This window comes from Gopherus flavomarginatus, chromosome 1, assembly GCF_025201925.1.
Source record: "Gopherus flavomarginatus isolate rGopFla2 chromosome 1, rGopFla2.mat.asm, whole genome shotgun sequence".
Lineage (NCBI taxonomy): Eukaryota > Metazoa > Chordata > Testudines > Testudinidae > Gopherus > Gopherus flavomarginatus.
In genome coordinates this window covers 156,022,242-156,042,054 of record NC_066617.1, presented here as the reverse complement: position 1 = coordinate 156,042,054, position 19,813 = coordinate 156,022,242, and the positions used below count along the sequence as shown (strand labels likewise).

At 53.4% G+C, this 19,813-nt stretch overlaps 4 non-coding genes across 4 annotated transcripts; 3 read left to right on the top strand and 1 right to left on the bottom strand.

Moving 5' to 3' along the window:
* Window positions 1-7,535: 7,535 nt before the first annotated feature.
* TRNAI-AAU (transfer RNA isoleucine (anticodon AAU)) lies at window positions 7,536-7,609 on the top strand. The gene has a single exon. It is a non-coding gene; the product is annotated as a tRNA-Ile (tRNA).
* Window positions 7,610-10,125: 2,516 nt separating this feature from the next.
* On the bottom strand, window positions 10,126-10,198 carry TRNAA-CGC (transfer RNA alanine (anticodon CGC)). The gene has a single exon. It is a non-coding gene; the product is annotated as a tRNA-Ala (tRNA).
* Window positions 10,199-10,309: 111 nt separating this feature from the next.
* Window positions 10,310-10,383, top strand: TRNAI-AAU (transfer RNA isoleucine (anticodon AAU)). The gene has a single exon. It is a non-coding gene; the product is annotated as a tRNA-Ile (tRNA).
* Window positions 10,384-13,106: 2,723 nt separating this feature from the next.
* TRNAI-AAU (transfer RNA isoleucine (anticodon AAU)) lies at window positions 13,107-13,180 on the top strand. Its single transcript has one exon. It is a non-coding gene; the product is annotated as a tRNA-Ile (tRNA).
* Window positions 13,181-19,813: the final 6,633 nt, after the last annotated feature.

Genomic DNA, 19,813 nt, shown 5'->3' with positions numbered 1-19,813 from the left:
CATCAGTTCTACAAATAGAGGACTTCAGTTTTCAAAGCTGCTGCCTAGCACTTTTCACAAGTGCTATATTCACAAAACCTTTGAGAGCAATATGAGTTGCAAAGAAAAGACTCCCCAGTGCATTGAGCCTAAATCACTGAGATTAATAATGTCACCAGTGGCATATTTGTGAGGTTACGCAATCGTGAGTCACTATGTTCAGAAAATTATTATAATACTTTTGGTGAGAAATGGTTACATCCTGCAAGCTCTGAGGCTTATTTCTGGAAAGACCCATCTAATGTGAGTGGAAGTTTCTGAGGTTTCATGCAATCATATTACTAAGTATGAGCCACAGAAAAAATTTGTGCCAAAAGTTAAATAAAAAATGGCCCATGTAATCACACACGTTCTAAACTATTTGTTTCACACCACTAAACAGTTTCTTTAAAAGTCGAAGTCCACATGCTGAATCTGGATCTGTGCCCATTGCCAGAGGGTACTAAGGGTTCGTCTACACAGCAAACAAAAAAACCCACAGCAGTGAGTCTCAGAGCCTGGTCAACTGAATTGGGCTCTCTCTATTGGACTAAAAATAGCAGTGTAGACATTTGGGCTCAGGCTGATGCCTGGCTCTGAGTCTCTCCCCCTGTCCTCAGTTTCAGATCCTGGGTTCCAGCCCGAACCTGAATATCTACACTTCTAGTTTTAGCCCCGATCCGTGTGCCTGAGTCAGTTGACCCAGGCTCTGAGACTCGCTGCCATGTTTTGTTTTCTGTCTAGACATACCCTAAGTTGCTTGGGCATTCTGATGTGCTTGAGCTCTGAAAAGTGTGAACGCACTTTACATCACTTAACAGATCATAATACTTGTCCCAAAAATGTAACTGAGTGGGAGATGGTGACACAGGTTCCCATCTGACTGCTTTAGGGTAGGAATCCAACTGCCCAGAGCCAATTATTGGGGGATACAGTAGCAGCAGCAGCAGCCTCCTGAGTTTGGAGACCTGACAATGTAGGGGAGAATCACAGCTGCCATTAAAAGAAAAACATTAATTTTCTAGCCTTTTTCCTGGCAAAATGGTCTTTAAAATGTCACCGATATAAACTGGTCACTGTGAGGAAGTGTCATCAACTTTTCTTAAAGCTCTAGGTTATTCCCTGTTTCCTCCATCGTTGCCCAGGGCAGGCCTTGGGGACCTGTCAGTTCCAAAGCCACATGTCCCTTGATTTTAGATAGCACCCCAGAGTCATCCATAGCTATGCGGAATGGCACAGAGCTGAGTGCCCCAATGCCTTTAGGGTCCTCCCAGTTAGCTGCTTGAAGTTGAGCTAGCTCTTCTGCAGTGCAATCAATGTGACTAGCAGCTCAACAACATGGCTTAAGAATATAAGAATGCAGAGCTGCCCAGAGGGGGGGGCAATTTGCCCCAGGCCCCACAGGGGCCCCTATGAGAATATAGTATTCTATAATATTGCAACTTTTTTTTATGGAAGGGGCCCCCGAAATTGCTTTGCCCCAGGCTCCCTGAATCCTCTGGGCGGCCCTGTAAGAACGGCCATACTGGGTCAGACCAATGGTCCACCTAGCCCAATATCCTGTCTTCTGACAATGGCCGATGCCAGAAGCTTCAGAGGGAATGAACAGAACAGGTAATCATCAAGTGATCCATTCCCTTTTGTCCATTCCCAGCTTCTGGTACATAGAGGCTGGGGACACTCAGAGCATGGTGTTGCATCCGTGACCATCCTGTCTAATAGCCATTGAGGGACCTATCCTACAGGAATTTATCTAGTTCTTTTTTTAATCCTGTTATAGTTCTGGCCTTCACACCATCTCTGGCAGAGTGTTCCATAGGTTGACTGTGCATTGTGTGAATAACTTCCTTTTGTTTGTTTTAAACCTGCTGCCTATTAATTTCATTGGGTGACCCCTAGTTCTTGTATTATGAGAAGAAGTAAATAACACTTCCTTATTCCCTTTCTCCATACCAGTCAAGATTTTATAGATCTCTATCCTATCTCTCCTTAGTTGTTTCTTTTCCAAGCTGGAAAGTTCCAGTTTTTTTAATCCCTCCTCATATGGAAGCTGTTCCATATTCCTAATCATTTTACTTACCCTTCTCTGTACCTTTTACAATTCCAGTATGTCTTTTCTTGACATGGGGTGACCAGATCTGCATGCAGTATTCAAGATGTGGACGTACCATGGATTTATATAGAGGTAATATGATATTTTCTGTCTTGTTATCTATCTCTTTCTTAATGGTTCCTAACATTGTATTAGCTTTTTTGACTGTTCCTGCACATTGAGCAGATATTTTCGAGAACTATCCACAATGACTCCAAGATCTTTCTTGAGCGGTAACAGCTAATTTAGACCCCCATCACTTTTTATGTAGAGTTGGGATTACGTTTTCTAAGGTGCATTACTTTGCATTTATCAACATTGAATTTTATCTGCCTGTTTGTTGCCCAGTGACCCACTTTAGAGTGGATTAACCATGAATCTCAGGACACGTCTACACTGTGAGGTAGGGGTCTGACTTCCAGCTTGCATAGACATACTTATGCTAGCACACTAAACATAGTGATAGTTTGGGTAGCAGTGAGCAGCAACATGCCCCAAGTACTTGTAAAAAAATGTTTCATAAGACAATTCTAATGCCTGACCATGCACAACAGCCACACTTCCATAGAAGGAGACTGGAAGGTGAATGGGCCGGTGGAGAAAGATACCCCATTTTATGTAAAATAATGTTGTTACATCTGAGAATGCGCTACAGAATCAGTTCCCTGCCATGTGATTAGGCTGCATTCAGCCCAGGTACTGGCCTGGCTTGAACCCTCTGTTCCTAGACTCCTAAGTTTATTTATGATCATATAGACAGGGTGCTGCCCAGTCTCTCCAGACTATGTAGTCAAACTAGTGTAAGGGACCAGGGCATAGGCAGTCTAGCCTAGTAGTGACAGTTGGAACAGGTCAAGGACAGCCACAAGGTCGAAGTCAGCAAGCAGGGATCAGAGTAGATAAGCAAGAGTCAGGGGCAGAATGAGGTCACACTCAGAGACCAGAGATCTAAAGTAGTATCAGGAGGGAGGAGTCAGGGTCAGGCTGGGGTCAGAGACTAGAAATCAGAAAGCAAGGTGAGGTCTGGAATCACAGAAGGCCAGAAATATGCATGATTGCTCAGACAAATTCCTGGGATGGTCTCTGGGTTTAAATAGCGAGCATGGATGACTCAAAGGGCTGCAGGTTCTTGTCACTGTGTGCCCTTTGGGCAGTACACTCTGCAATGCCTAATCTCCACAGTGTGCCTTAGATACAGCTCTCTATGACTTCCTGGTAGCAATGTGAGGCCATCAGCTGTCTCAGGCTCTACTGACCTGGATTCTAGTCTCGTGGTTCCTTATAATTAGGTTTGGGCCCATCTGCATCTTTCAATAATAACCACTCATCTTTTTCTTCAGTGGAATGCACACACTCTGCTCTAACCCCCAGCCTGGGGACCCTTTTCAAGCTTAGTTAAACTGACCTAATGGCTGAGCCAGCTTGACAGAGTGTATTGAGTGAGGTGGGCCCATAGCCAACAAGGTCAATGAGAAGAAAAAGAAGTATTCATGTCCCACTCTAAGCACTAAAACAGTGTGAGTCAACACCACTCAATCCCTCCCCACTGTGAAAACTAATCATGACATTGGCTTAAAAATCAAAAGAATAAATAGTTTTTCCAGTTGCCTTCTAATTTTTGAGTCCTAAGGGACAAGATGCCGACACCTACATTGTGTGGGATTATTTTAGGTTCAAAATTAATCATCAGTTCACATGTAAAAACGCAGACCTCACTGCTTAAAGAGGAATCTACATACCCTCTCCTACCTCCAGGGAGTGGAGAGTGGCCATTGTATCCCTCTCCTATCTCCTTCCATACCCCACTCAGTCTCCTGCCTCACTGTCTCCCTTCACACTGCACCCAAATTTCCTGATCCCTATCTACTCCCTACATTAACTTACCCCATGTTTCCTTCCCCTTCCCTTCAATCTCTTACTCATGTTCTCACATTCCACCATCCCTATTCCCATGCTGTCCCTCAGTCTCCTACTACACTTCACATTCCCTTGTTGTCCCCTCAGTCTCTCTCCTACACCCCACATTCCTTTTCACCATTGGGTCTCCTCTTACACTTTATATTTCCCTGAATCCCTTATGTTGTTTTTTGCATTACAGCAAGGAGAGTTTTTAACAATTAAATTATACCTTTATATAACAGAATAACCAAAGTTGATGCTTGCTGCATTCTGCCATTCTCTGGTCTCCCTGTAGTCCTGAGGCCTGTCTTCCAATATGGAGGATGAATCCACATTCTATATTCTAATATATCCTATAACAACTGTTTCACATAGTGCTTCAATCTCCCTCCTAATGCCCACGTTCCCCTGACTTCTCATAGTTTTCTGTCCAGTTTACTAACACATTCTCATTCCTTGCCACCCTCACAGTCTCATTCCAGGCTCCTCTGGTGATTAGGGGTATGTCTACACTACGAAATTAGGTCGAATTTATAGAAGTTGGGTTTTTAAAAATCGTTTTTATACAGTCGATTGTGTGTCCCCCCCCCAAAATGCTATAAGTGCATTAAGTCGGCGGACTGTGTACACAGTACCAAAGCTAGCATTGACATCCAGAGTGTTGCACTGTGGGTAGCTGTGAGTAGCTATCCCACAGTTCTCTCAGTCTCCGCTGCCCATTGGAATTCTGGGTTGAGATCCCAACGCCTGATGGGGCAAAAACAGTGTCGCGGGTGGTTCTGGGTACATGTCTTCAGGCCACCCTCTCCCTCCCTCCCTCCATGAAAGCAGCAGCAGACAATCGTTTCGCACTTTGTTTCCTGGGTTACCTGAGCAGACGCCATACCATGGCAAGCATGAAGCCCGCTCAGCTCACTGTCACCATACGTCACCTGGGTGCTGGCAGACGTGGGTCTGCATTGCTACAGAGCATCAGCTTATTGTCTTTTGGTGGCAGATGGTGCATTACGATTGGTAGCCATCATCGTCATATTCCTGGGTGCTCTTTTAGCTGACCTCGGTGAGATCAATCAGAGGCTCCTGGGCAGACATGGGAGTGACTCAGCCAGGTCATTCCCATCTTCTGCCGAGCACCCACGAGATGACGATGGCTTGCAGTTGTACTGCACTATCTGCTGCCAGCCTAAGATGTAAAAGATGGAGTGGATCAAAACTAGATATTGACCTGAATTGTTTTGTGAAATCAAGGGCCAGTTAAACCGAGGATTCTGAGTTCAATTCTTGAGGGGGCCATTCTGTGTGACAATTGTTTGTTTCTCCTTGATGCAAAACCATCCCTTTTGTTGATTTTAATTCCCTGTAAGCCATGTCATCAATCGCCCCTCCCTCCTTCAGAGCAATGGAAGACAATTGTTTCGCTCAAAACCAGGCAAAGAGGCGCCGGCAACGCGGTGATGAAAGGGACATGGTCATAGATGTCTCACAAAATAGGGCCGGACAATGTGCCCCGGCAATGTGCACATCATGCTGATGAGCTCTCCATGAGCTCTGCAAACATGCTGGCCAAACCGGAAATTAAATTCAAAAATTCACAGGCCTTTTCCTGTCTACCTGGACAGTGCATCTGAGTTGAGAGTGCTGCCCAGAGAGGTCGCAATGGATAGCTCCTGGAGGCCAATGCCGTAGAATTGCATCCACACTACCCCAAATTCAACCCAGCAAGGCTGATTTCAGCACTAATCCCCTCGTTGGAAGTGGAGTAAAGAAATCGATTTAAAGAGCACTTTAAGTGGAAAAAAGGGCTTTGTCATGTGGACAGATGCAGGGTTAAATCTAGGTAATGCTGCTAAATTAGACCTAAAGACATAGTGTAGACTAGGCCTAAGAGGTTGTCATCTTTTCTTAAGGACAGCCTGGTTTCAGACCCATTAGAATCATGGGAATCTGGTGGAAATCTTTACTAGGGACAGCCACAAACCCTTGTGAGACTCATGATAAAATCATGACAGAGTCCTTTTAGTTGCTGCATTAGGCTCGTATACACTATAAGTTCAGTTTGAATTTAGCAGTGTTAAATCAAATTAACACTGTACCTGTCCACACAAGGAAACCATTTACATCAACATAAAGAGAACTTAAAATCGGTTTCTGTACTCCTGCCCAAAGAGGGGAGTAGTGCCACTGTCGATATTGAAATTTCGAATTACAGTTAGTGTGGACATAATTCAACAGTATTGGCTTTTGGGTGCTATCCCACAGTACACCATAGTGACGGCTCTAGACAGCAATCTGAACTCAAGGGCTCTGTGGCTTTAAGCAGAACAAAGCCTGAGATGGGAGATGGGGGGGCAGAGGGGCTATGCAGAGCTGGGGAAGGGGGTCCGAGTCCTAGCCACGCGCCTCGGCACAAACACCAAGGCTCCCCCACTGGAGTGTGTCTGGGGTGAGAGTTAGCCCCTGAAACAAGCAACAAACTTCAGAAGACAACGAACGCAGGGATAGATCACTTGATGATTGCCTGCTCTGGCCATTGCCTCCGAAGCACCTGGCATGGGCTGCTGTCAGAAGATGTCATCCTGGCCTAGATGGACCAATGGTCTCACCCAGGAGGGCCGTTCTTATTTTAACCACTTTCCTCTAACCCAAGCAAAGCCAGGAGCAGGCCCAGCTCAGCAACTCTAGCAGGCTCCCCGGCCCCTGGCCCAGCATACAGCAAAACGACCCTGCCTCCGCCAGGATAGACACCCACCGACTCACTCTTCCAGACCAACGCAGCCCTTTCCCGCTTTGGCTCTCTCCAAGCTGTCTGCGTGCTCTGCTCTGCTCCACGGCTCCCATGCTGCCTGAGATCAGGAGGCTGCGTGGTCTCACGGTCTCAGCTGAGCTGGTATCACGTGCCACCATGCCCATTTCCTCATTCCCTTCATGGACCCCTGCGATGTGAGTCATTCTGTATTTGAGTGGCTCTCCCTCCCGGCCAATGAGCTTGGCGCAGACTAGCAGGGAGGGAGGAGGAAAGGGATCGTGCTCCAGTGAGAGCTCAGCAAGAAAGGCCCAGGTCCCCCACTAGAGTAGAGCAGAGCAGAGCAGAGCAGGCTGGAGAATGTGTGTATGGATCTTACTACTTCTCCCATGCTCTTCGATTTGAGCTAACTTCCCCAAGCTGTCTCCAGCCTCCCAGTCAGCACAAGGGGGAGAAGGGCCGGGGAGGAAGAGCTTTGTGCTCCGCAAGGGCTGGCTTTTTGGGAGGCCAAGCGAGGAGAGGGATGGAGGCCACTGGAGGAGCTCAGCCGGATGACTCTCCAGGGTTTCTAAAAGAAGGTCCCGCGGCTCCCTTGCTGCTGCAGAATGCGGGCATTGATCCTGCTGCCTCTTGCATGCGAAGCGAGCGCTCTACCACTTGAGCTAATTCCCCTGCCTTGGCAGCCAGGGGCTTGATCCATCCATTCGATAAGGGAGGCCACATCGTCCCCGCGCCAGCCGGTGACTCCTTCCAAAAGGGTCAGACGAGCAAAAGCTTCCTGTAGGCCGGCTAGCTCAGCTGGTTAGAGCATGGTGTTAATAACGCCAAGGTCATGGGTTCAAGCCCCATGCTGGCCACTCTGTGTGCGGGATGGAGAGGGTGGCTTCTGCTCTTCTGGCTGACTGCTAGGGCTGGCAGAGGCCAAAAACAGGTGGGCTGGGAGCAGGCAAGAGCCCTGGTGGGGGAAGGGGCAGGCCCTGGGCAGGATGAGGCTCTGGACGCCTCCTTGCTTGACCTGCTGCCTGAAAGGGACTTGGGCCCAGGGAAGAGAAGGCTGAGCCTGGCTGGTTGCCTTCAGGCTCCTAGGAGATGAGGCTTGAGCTGCCCGCCCGCGAAGCCAAAATCGCAGGCCTGTCGGCTCGCCCCCGCTGTCTACAGGGGGTTGACCTGATGGCCCGAATTCTTGCTGGCAGCCAGCTCCACCCAAATGTACCCGAGACCGGATCCCGCTCCCGAGCCCAAGCCACTGAAGAAGGCTTAATACTCCCCACCCCAACCTAGGCCAGAGGCTTCACACTCAGCCTGCGCAGGGTGACCTTTGGGACTTCCCTGGACCCCATCCTCCCACAGCCACACCCCACAAGCCCACACTCCAGCCCACACCTCGGACACCGAGGAGCAGGAGGACCACTCCGACCAGGGGCACCAACACTCTAAGTCAGCTTCACTTGCTTTCTCTTCTACCCCTTTCCTCCCAAATTATGCCCGCCTCACGGTCGCCAGCCCTGGGATACAGGGAAGACGCAGGCACGGCACGCTCACTAGCGGAAGCCAAACGCCCATACCGAGAGTTGAGCACAGGCTCTTGAGGCGCTGGAGGAAACCCATGCAGACGCACTGACGGAGCTGAGCTTTACGTCCAAGGGCCCTACCTGTGCAGAAAGGAAACTTCCTTGTGAAAAAGACTCCTCTTTCGGCTCACCTTCCAACCTCTCAAATGCCTCCAAATGGGAAAACACACACACTGAAACACCCAAACGGTCCTAACGCTCCCAGACCAAAAAGAAAAGAAAGGAAAAGAGTTCTCAATGGCCACCCTGCCAGAATTCTACAGCTCCGCAAGTGAAACCCCTGGGAGGGACATTACACACAAAAGGGGAATGGAAAGCTGCCCAAATTGAGATGATGTGGAAAGCTACAGCCCCATCGCTACTCCTACTCTGCACACTTCTTGCAACAGCTGATGAACGTCCAGGTGCTTTTCGCATCCAAGCCCACACCAGGGGAACACCTTGAGAAGCTTCCCGTGGCTTGCCTAGTTCAGCTGGTCAGAGTGTGGCACGCATGGAGGCAAGATGGCGCAGAGGAGCCCCTGGGTGGCTGTGGGCCTGGGGAGGATGGCTTTTGATTTTTCGGCCTGACCGCTACGGGCAGCAAGGCCAAAAGTCAGATGGCCGGCTCTCCCACCCACCACGCTCATCGGGAGCCCTTAGTCGACAGGCTGGGAGAATGAGGGCATCGCCCCCCACTAACTTTCGCGTGCAATGCGAGCGCTCTGCCGCTTGAGCTTCTTCCCCACAGCTGGCCTGACTCTCAGGCAGCGGGCAAAAAAAGGCAAGGGCTCTGTGGTCTTAAGCAGAACACAGCCTGAGATGGGGGGATGGGGGCGGAGGGGCTACTCAGAGCTGGGGAAGGGGGATCCGAGTCCCAGCCACGCGCCTCGGCACAAACACCAACGCTCCCCCCCCGGAGTGTGTCTGGGGTGAGAGTTAGCCCCTGAAACAAGCACCAAACTTCAGAAGACAACGAACGCAGGGATAGATCACTTGATGATTGCCTGCTCTGGCCATTGCCTCCGAAGCACCGGGCATGGGCTGCTGTCAGAAGATGTCATCCTGGCCTAGATGGACCAATGGTCTCACCCAGGAGGGCCGTTCTTATCTTCACCACTTTCCTCTAACCCAAGCAAAGCCAGGAGCAGGCCCAGCTCAGCAACTCTAGCAGGCTCCCCGGCCCCTGGCCCAGCATACAGCAAAACGACCCTGCCTCCGCCAGGATAGACACCCACCGACTCACTCTTCCAGACCAATGCAGCCCTTCCCTGCTTTGGCTCTCTCCAAGCTGTCTGCGTGCTCTGCTCTGCTCCACGGCTCCCATGCTGCCTGAGATCAGGAGGCTGCGTGGTCTCACGGTCTCAGCTGAGCTGGTATCACGTGCCACCCCGCCCATTTCCTCATTCCCTTCATGGACCCCTGCGATGTGAGTCATTCTGTATTTGAGTGGCTCTCCCTCCCGGCCAATGAGTTTGGCGCAGACTAGCAGGGAGGGAGGAGGAAAGGGATCGTACTCCAGTGAGAGCTCAGCAAGAAAGGCCCAGGTCCCCCACTAGAGTAGAGCAGAGCAGAGCAGAGCAGGCTGGAGAATGTGTGTATGGATCTGACTACTTCTCCCATGCTCTTCGATTTGAGCTAACTTCCCCAAGCTGTCTCCAGCCTTCCAGTCAGCACAAGGGGGAGAAGGGCCGGGGAGGAAGAGCTTTGTGCTCCTCAAGGGCTGGCTTTTTGGGAGGCCAAGCGGGGAGAGGGATGGAGGCCACTGGAGGAGCTCAGCCGGCTGACTCTCCAGAGCTTCTAAAAGAAGGTTCCCTCGCTGCTGGAGAATGCGGGTATTGATCCCGCTGCCTCTCGCATGCGAAGCGAGCGCTCTACCACTTGAGCTAATTCCCCTGCCTTAGGAGCCAGGGGCTTGATCCATCCATTTGATAGGGGAGGCCACATCGTCCCCGCGCCAGCTGGTGACTCCTTCCAAAAGGGTCAGGCGAGCAAGAGTTTCCCGTAGGCCGGCTAGCTCAGCTGGTTAGAGCGTGGTGCTAATAACGCCAAGGTCATGGGTTCAAGCCCCATGCTGGCCACTCTGTGTGCGGGATGGAGAGGGTGGCTTCTGCTCTTTTGGCTGACTGCTAGGGCTGGCAGAGGCCAAAAACAGGTGGGCTGGGAGCAGGTAAGAGCCCTGGTGGGGGAAGGGGCAGGCCCTGGGCAGGATGAGGCTCCGGACACCTCCTGGCCTCTTTGCTCGACCTGCTGCCTGAAAGGGACTTGGGCCCAGGGAAGAGAAGGCTGAGCCTGGCTGGTTGCCTTCCAGGCTCCTAGGAGATGAGGCTTGAGCTGCCCGCCCGCGAAGCCAAAATCGTAGGCCTGTCGGCTAGCCCCCGTTGTCTGCAGGGGGTTGACCTGATGGCCCGAATTCTTGCCGGACGCCAGCTCCACCCAAATGTACCCGAGACCGGATCCTGCTCCCGAGCCCAAGCCACTGAAGGAGGTTTAATATTCCCCACCCCAACCTAGGCCAGAGGCTTCACACTCCGCCTGCGCAGGGTGACCTTTGGGACTTCCCTGGACCCCATCCTCCCACCGCCCACAGCCACACCCCACAAGCCCACACTCCAGCCCACACCTCGGACACCGAGGAGCAGGAGGACCACTCCGACCAGGGGCACCAACACTCTAAGTCAGCTTCACTTGCTTTCTCTTCTACCCCTTTCCTCCCAAATTACGCCCGCCTCACGGTAGCCGGCCCTGGGACACAGGGAAGACGCAGGCACGGCACGCTCACTAGCGGAAGCCAAACGCCCATACCGAGAGTTGAGCACAGGCTCTTGAGGCGCTTTAGGAAACCCATTCAGACGCACTGATGGAGCTGAGCTTTACGTCCAAGGGCCCTACCTGTGCAGAAAGGAAACTTCCTTGTGAAAAAGACTCCTCTTTCGGCTCACCTTCCAACCTCTCAAATGCCTCCAAATGGGAAAACACACACACTGAAACACCCAAACGGTCCTAACGCTCCCAGTCCAAAAAGAAAAGAAAGGAAAAGAGTTCTAAATGGCCACCCTGCCAGAATTCTACAGCTCCGCAAGTGAAACCCCTGGGAGGGACATTACACTCAAACGGGGAATGGAAAGCTGCCCAAATTGAGATGATGTGGAAAGCTACAGCCCCATCGCTACTCCTACTCTGCACACTTCTTGCAACAGCTGATGAACGTCCAGGTGCTTTTCGCATCCAAGCCCACACCAGGGGAACACCTTGAGAAGCTTCCCGTGGCTTGCCTAGTTCAGCTGGTCAGAGTGTGGCACGCATGGAGGCAAGATGGCGCAGAGGAGCCCCTGGGTGGCTGTGGGCCTGGGGAGGATGGCTTTTGATTTTTCGGCCTGACCGCTACGGGCAGCAAGGCCAAAAGTCAGATGGCCGGCTCTCCCACCCACCACGCTCATCGGGAGCCCTTAGTCGACAGGCTGGGAGAATGCGGGCATCGCCCCCCACTAACTCTCGCGTGCAATGCGAGCGCTCTGCCGCTTGAGCTTCTTCCCCACAGCTGGCCTGACTCTCAGGCAGCGGGCAAAAAAAGGCAAGGGCTCTGTGGCCTTAAGCAGAATACAGCCTGAGATGGGGGGATGGGGGCGGAGGGGCTACTCAGAGCTGGGGAAGGGGGGTCCGAGTCCCAGCTACGCGCCTCGGCACAAACACCAACGCTCCCTCCCGGAGTGTGTCTGGGGTGAGAGTTTGCCCATGAAACAAGCACCAAACTTCAGAAGACAACGAACGCAGGGATAGATCACTTGATGATTGCCTGCTCTGGCCATTGCCTCCGAAGCACCTGGCATGGGCTGCAGTCAGAAGATGTCATTCTGGCCTAGATGGACCAATGGTCTCACCCAGGAGGGCTGTTCTTATCTTCACCACTTTCCTCTAACCCAAGCAAAGCCAGGAGCAGGCCCAGCTCAGCAACTCTAGCAGGCTCCCCGGCCCCTGGTCCAGCATACAGCAAAACAACCCTGCCTCCGCCAGGATAGACACCCACCGACTCACTCTTCCAGACCAACGCAGCCCTTTCCCGCTTTGGCTCTCTCCAAGCTGTCTGCGTGCTCTGCTCTGCTCCACGGCTCCCATGCTGCCTGAGATCAGGAGGCTGCGTGGTCTCACGGTCTCAGCTGAGCTGGTATCATGTGCCACCACACCCATTTCCTCATTCCCTTCATGGACCCCTGCGATGTGAGTCATTCTGTATTTGAGTGGCTCTCCCTCCCGGCCAATGAGCTTGGCGTAGACTAGCAGGGACCGAGGAGGAAAGGGATCATGCTCCAGTGAGAGCTCAGCAAGAAAGGCCCAGGTCCCCCACTAGAGTAGAGCAGAGCAGAGCAGAGCAGGCTGGAGAATGTGTGTATGGATCTGACTACTTCTCCCATGCTCTTCGATTTGAGCTAACTTCCCCAAGCTGTCTCCAGCCTCCCAGTCAGCGCAAGGGGGAGAAGGGCCGGGGAGGAAGAGCTTTGTGCTCCTCAAGGGCTGGCTTTTTGAGAGGCCAAGCGGGGAGAGGGATGGAGGCCACTGGAGGAGCTCAGCCGGCTGACTCTCCAGGGCTTCTAAAAGAAGGTCCCGTCGCTCCCTTGCTGCTGGAGAATGTGGGTATTGATCCCGCTGCCTCTCGCATGCGAAGCGAGCGCTCTACTACTTGAGCTAATTCCCCTGCCTTGGCAGCAAAGGGCTTGATCCATCCATTCGATAACGGAGGCCACATCGTCCCCGCGCCAGCCGGTGACTCCTTCTAAAAGGGTCAGGCGAGCAAGAGCTTCCCGTAGGCCGGCTAGCTCAGCTGGTTAGAGCGTGGTGCTAATAACGCCAAGGTCATGGGTTCAAGCCCCATGCTGGCCACTCTGTGTGCGGGATGGAGAGGGTGGCTTCTGCTCTTTTGGCTGACTGCTAGGGCTGGCAGAGGCCAAAAACAGGTGGGCTGGGAGCAGGCAAGAGTCCTGGTGGGGGAAGGGGCAGGCCCTGGGCAGGATGAGGCTCCGGACACCTCCTGGCCTCCTTGCTCGACCTGCTGCCTGAAAGGGACTTGGCCCAGGGAAGAGAAGGCTGAGCCTGGCTGGCTGCCTTCCAGGCTCCTAGGAGACGAGGCTTGAGCTTCCCGCCCGCGAAGCCAAAATCGCAGGCCTGTCGGCTCGCCCCCGTTGTCCGCAGGGGGTTGACCTGATGGCCCGAATTCTTGCCGGACGCCAGCTCCACCCAAATGTACCCGAGACCGGATCCTGCTCCCGAGCCCAAGCCACTGAAGGAGGTTTAATATTCCCCACCCCAACCTAGGCCAGAGGCTTCACACTCCGCCTGCACAGGGTGACTTTTGGGACTTCCCTGGACCCCATCCTCCCATCGCCCACAGCCACACCCCACAAGCCCACACTCCAGCCCACACCTCGGACACCGAGGAGCAGGAGGACCACTCCGACCAGGGGCACCAACACTCTAAGTCAGCTTCACTTGCTTTCTCTTCTACCCCTTTCCTCCCAAATTATGCCCGCCTCACGGTCGCCGGCCCTGGGACACAGGGAAGACGCAGGCACGGCACGCTCACTAGCGGAAGCCAAATGCCCATACCGAGAGTTGAGCACAGGCTCTTGTGGCGCTGGAAGAAACCCATGCAGACGCACTGACGGAGCTGAGCTTTACGTCCAAGGGCCCTACCTGTGCAGAAAGGAAACTTCCTTGTGAAAAAGACTCCTCTTTCGGCTCACCTTCCAACCTCTCAAATGCCTCCAAATGGGAAAACACACACACTGAAACACCCAAACGGTCCTAACGCTCCCAGTCCAAAAAGAAAAGAAAGGAAAAGAGTTCTAAATGGCCACCCTGCCAGAATTCTACAGCTCCGCAAGTGAAACCCCTGGGAGGGACATTACACACAAAAGGGGAATGGAAAGCTGCCCAAATTGAGATGATGTGGAAAGCTACAGCCCCATCGCTACTCCTACTCTGCACACTTCTTGCAACAGCTGATGAACGTCCAGGTGCTTTTCGCATCCAAGCCCACACCAGGGGAACACCTTGAGAAGCTTCCCGTGGCTTGCCTAGTTCAGCTGGTCAGAGTGTGGCACGCATGGAGGCAAGATGGCGCAGAGGAGCCCCTGGGTGGCTGTGGGCCTGGGGAGGATGGCTTTTGATTTTTCGGCCTGACCGCTACGGGCAGCAAGGCCAAAAGTCAGATGGCCGGCTCTCCCACCCACCACGCTCATCGGGAGCCCTTAGTCGACAGGCTGGGAGAATGCGGGCATCGCCCCCCACTAACTCTCGCGTGCAATGCGAGCGCTCTGCCGCTTGAGCTTCCTCCCCACAGCTGGCCTGACTCTCAGGCAGCGGGCAAAAAAAGGCAAGGGCTCTGTGGCCTTAAGCAGAACACAGCCTGAGATGGGGGGATGGGGGCGGAGGGGCTACTCAGAGCTGGGGAAGGGGGGTCCGAGTCCCAGCCACGCGCCTCGGCACAAACACCAACGCTCCCCCCCCGAGTGTGTCTGGGATGAGAGTTAGCCCCTGAAACAAGCACCAAACTTCAGAAGACAACGAACGCAGGGATAGATCACTTGATGATTGCCTGCTCTGGCCATTGCCTCTGTAGCACCTGGCATGGGCTGCTGTCGGAAGATGTCATCCTGGCCATAGTCTACAGGCTGGTAGAATGCGGGCATCACCCCCCACTAACTCTCACGTGCAATGAGAGCGCTCTGCTGCTTGAGCTTCAGGTAGACAGGAAAAGCCTAGCAAACTTTCGAATTTCATTTCCTGTTTGCCCAGCGTGGAGAGCACAGATTACCACACAGAGCTCATCAGCACAGGTAAACATGCAGTCCAATAATCGAAAAAGAGCGGCAGTATGAACTGTACATGAAGTACTGGATCTGTTCACTGTATGGGGAGAGGTTTCCGTGCTAGCAGAACTCCATTCCAAAAGACGAAATGCCAGAACATTTGAAAAAATCTCCAAGGACATGATGGAGAGAGGCCACAATAGGGACTCATTATGGTGCAGTGTGAAAGTTAAGAAGCTCAGACAAGCGTACCAGAAAACCAAAGAAGCAAACGGAAGGTCCGGGGCATAGCCACAGAAATGCCTGTTCTACCCTGAGCTGCATGCACTTCTAGGGGGGTCCGCCACCAGGGCCGGCTTTAGGCCGATTTCCCAGAATGAGGCCCCACGCCTAAGTGGGCCTCATGCCTTAGGTGCCTTTTTAATTGTTTTTACTTACCCGGGCTGCAATCTGCTCTGGGGTCTTCTGTGGCCCCACTCTCCCAGCTGGAGGTTCGACCGGAGCGTGGCAAACCCCACCGCCACACTCTCCTGGCTGAAGCTCTGGCTGGAGCGTGGCAAGCCCCACTGCCCCGGCCAGAGCGCGGCTGCCCCGTAACCCCAGTGGGAGTGCGGCAAGCCCTGCCCTGAGGCCCTGCTCTCTCGGCTGGAGCTCTGGGCCCTTTCAATAGCGCCCAGAGCCCTGGGGTAGCACTGGAGCTCCGGGGGCTATTTAAAAGGCTGGGGTTCCAGTTGCCTTTGCCACTCCAGTCCTTTAAATAGCTGCTGGACCTCCACTGCATCCCCTGGGCTCCCCCGGCTATTTAAACGGTCTGGGATGGGGTAGACACAGGGGAGCCCCAGGCCCTTTAAATAGTCCACAGAGCTCTGGGATAGTGGGGGGCTTGGGGGCTATTTAAAGGGCCAGGGCTCCAGCTGCCTCTGCTGCACCCCCTGCCCTGCCTGCACCAGCCCCACCCCCCTTGCCTGCAGCCAGCCCTGCACCCCCTGCCCACAGTCAGGCCCTGCCACACCCCCTGCCCTGTCTCCAGCCAACTCCTGCCACACACCTCTGCGGCCCTGCCCAAAGCCAGCCAGCCAGCCCCACACACCACTGCCCACACCAGCCCTGCACTCCCTGCCCTGCCTGCAGCCAGCCTCGCACCCCTTGCCCTGTCTCCAGCCAACCCCTGTCGCACCCCCCTGCCTGAAGCCAGCCAGTCCCACACTCCTCTGTCTCCAGCCCTGCCAACCCCTACTGCACCCCCCTGTGGCCCTTCCTGAAGCCAGCCTGCCCCACACACCCCTGTCTCCAGCCAGCCCCGCACCCTTTGCCTTGCCTGCAGCCAGACGCTACCTCCAGTCAGCCCCTGCCCTGCCTCCAACCTGCCCCACGTCCACTGGTGCCCTGCAGTTCCCAGGGCAGTAATCCTGCACACCTGCTTCAATGAGGGGGGCAGCAAGCAGCTGATACTCACACATGTGCACACCCCTAGGGAGTGGCGGGGACCCACACACATGAAACTGAGGTCATTAAAACCAATCAACAGCATATATGATGTAATGCACATAATATATATTTTTATTATTTATATAGTTATGGAAAGTAAATAATACATAGAAGAAATTAAAGGCTTTTTTTTTACATGTTTTTTTTTGTTTAGTCATCCCTGCCAAGATCCCACTGAAAATGATCAAATTGGGCCCTGCACTTCCTAAAGCCAGCCCTGGCCACCACCACTACCCCATCCCTGACTGTGGATTTGGAGAAGGGGGTAATCTCAGACACGGCTGAGGATTCTGTGGCTGGGGAAGATTAGGAGAAGGAGGAAGACAATGAGCTTGCAGAGAGCACACAGCATTCTGTTATCCCCAACAGCCAGGATCTTTTTCTCAGCCTGACTGAAGTAGCAATAACAATGGGTATATTGGTTTGGCTGAGGTCTCAGCGAGTCAGTAACATATGCCAGCGTTCCTTTAAATGTCCAAATGCACATTCTACCACCATTCTGCACTTGCTCAACCTATAGTTGAACCGCTCCTGACTACTGTCCAGGCTGCCTGTGTATGGCTTCATGAGCCAGGGCATTAAGGGGTAGGCTGGGTCCCCCAGGATAACTATAGGCATGTCAACATCCCCAACAGTTATTTTCTGGTCTGGGAAGTAAATCCCTTGCTGCAGCTGTTTAAAAAGAGCAGTGTTCCTGAAGACCCGAGTATCATGAACCCTTCCAAGCCATCCCATGTTGACGTTGGTGAAACGTCCCCTGTGATCCACCAGTGCTTGCAGCACCATTGAAAAGTACCCCTTGCAGTTTATGTACTGGCTGTCCTGGTGCTCCGGTGCCAAGATAGGGATATGGGTTCCATCTATCGCCCCACCACAGTTAGGGAATCCCATTGCAGCAAAGCCATCTACTATGACCTGCACATTTCCCAGAGTCACTACCTTTGGTAGCAACAGCTCAGTGATTGCTTTGCCTACTTGCATTACAGTAGATTTGCCCACTCCAAATTGATTTCCGACTCACCGATAGCTATCTGGTGTTGCAAGCTTCCACAGGGCTATCGCTTGTAAACTGTGAGGGCTGCTCTCATCTTGGTATTCTGGCACTTCAGGACAGGGGAAAGCAAGTCAAAAAGTTCCATGAAAGTGCCCTTATGCATGCGAAAATTTCGCAGCCGCTGGGAGTCATCCCACACCCAGAGCGAGCTTCAGGTCTATTCCACCAATTCCCCTGAATCAGGCCCCATGCCTAAGAGGACCCCACGCCCAATGAGAATCCCTTCCCTGCCTAGAGGAGTCTTTTTAATTTTTACTCACCTGGTGGCGCTCTGGGTCTTCGGTGGCACTTCGGTGGTGGGTTCTTTGCTATCTCTGGGTCTTCAGCGGCACTTCGGCTGTGGGTCCTTCTCTTGCTCTGGGTCTTTGGGGGCAGGTCCTTCAGTGCCACCGAGGACCTGGAGCGAGTGAAGGATCCGTCGCCGAAGTGCCGCCGAAGACTCGGAGCACTGTCCAGTGAGTACAAGCCCCACATGTTTTTTACATGTTTTTTTTTTAAAGTCAGCCATGCTGGGGGTGGAGGGATAGCTCTGTGGTTTGAGCATTGGTCTGCTAAACCTAAAGTTGTGAGTTCAATCCTTGATGGAGCCATTTAGGGAATTGAGATTAAAAATCTGTCTGGGAATTAGCCCTGCTTTAAGCAGGGAGTTGGACTAGATGACTTCCTGAGGTTTCTTCCAACCTTGATATTCTATGAAACTGTTCAAATCAGGCCCCTGACTTCCTGGCCCTGGCCTGCAGGGAATACATCACATCTCTCTATGTGAGACAGAAGCATATATATCTATCATTCTCAACAGAGATAGAAAGATAGTCATGTACCTTTATTTGCTATTTTTTCTCACTGTCTCTGATACTATGGGATAGTATTAAAATGGAAAAAAGACAATGATGGCTATGAAGGAGATTAGAGAGATACAATGGCAATAGTAAACAGTCAGTATGAAAGTTATAGAGTTCACTTAAACAGCTGAAAGCTAAGAAATAAAAATGATGCCACAAGATGACAAAGCATCAGGTTTAATTTTTAAAGCAAATTTTACTTAACATTTTGTACTGATGCCCAGGCAAATTTCCATCTGTGCAGAGCCCTTCCCTCCTATGGTGACAATGAATACATGATGTCAAGTAACACACAGACTGAAACAATGTTAATGTCAGCTATTGCCTTTTGACCTCACCCCCAGCCAGACCCCGCAACCCGGCAGCCTCGCTCTCCCAGCTGGAGCCCCGCGGCCACTCTCCCGGCCAGATTCCCGTAACCCCATGGTAGCGCTCCCCTGGCCTAGCGCGGCAGGTCCCGTGTCCCTGCTACCCTAGTCAATGCCCCGCAGCCCCACAGTCTCGCTCTCCCAGCCAGAGTCCCGCAGCCCCACAGCCCCACTCTTCTGGCCGGAGCCCCACGGCCCCACCATCCTGGCCAGAGCCCGGCAACCCCACGGTCCCACTCCCCCGGACGAGCGCGGCAAGTCCCGTGGCCCCGCTATCCACCCCGGAGCACCGCTACCACGCAGTCCTGCTGTCCTTGCCAGAACCCCGCAGCCCCGCTCTCCCAGCCAGAGCACTGCAACCCCATGGTCCAGCTCCCCTAGTGGACCGTGGCAAGTCACGTGGCCCCACTACCATGGCCGGAGCCCCGCAACCCTGTAGCCCCACTCTCCCGGCTGGAGCCCCACTGCCCTGCTACCCTGGCCAGAGCCCCGCAGCCCCTTGGTCCCGCTTCCCAGGCCGGATCACTGCAATCCCGCGGTCCTGCTACCCCGGCCGGAGCCCCGCAACCCCACAAGTCCCCCTGTCTCTGCCGAAGCCCCACGGTCCCTCTCTCCCAGCCAAGTGCGGCAAGTCCCGCAGCCCCGCCACCCCGGCCAGAGCTCCGCAACCCCGCGATCCCGCTCTCCCAACTGGAGCCCCATGGCCACTTTCCCGGCCAGAGTCCTGCAGCCCCACAGTAGCGCTCCCCCGGCCAAGCGCGGCAAGTCCCGCAGCCCCACTCTCCTGGCGGAAGCCCCACAACCCCGCAGCACCACTCTCCTGGCCAGAGCCCCGCAACACTGCGGTCCCGCTTCCCCGGAAGAGGGTGGCAAGCCCTGCAACCCCGCTATCCCAGCCAGAACCCGGAAACCCCGCTGTCCTGCTCCTTAAGCGGGAGCCCCACAACCCCACG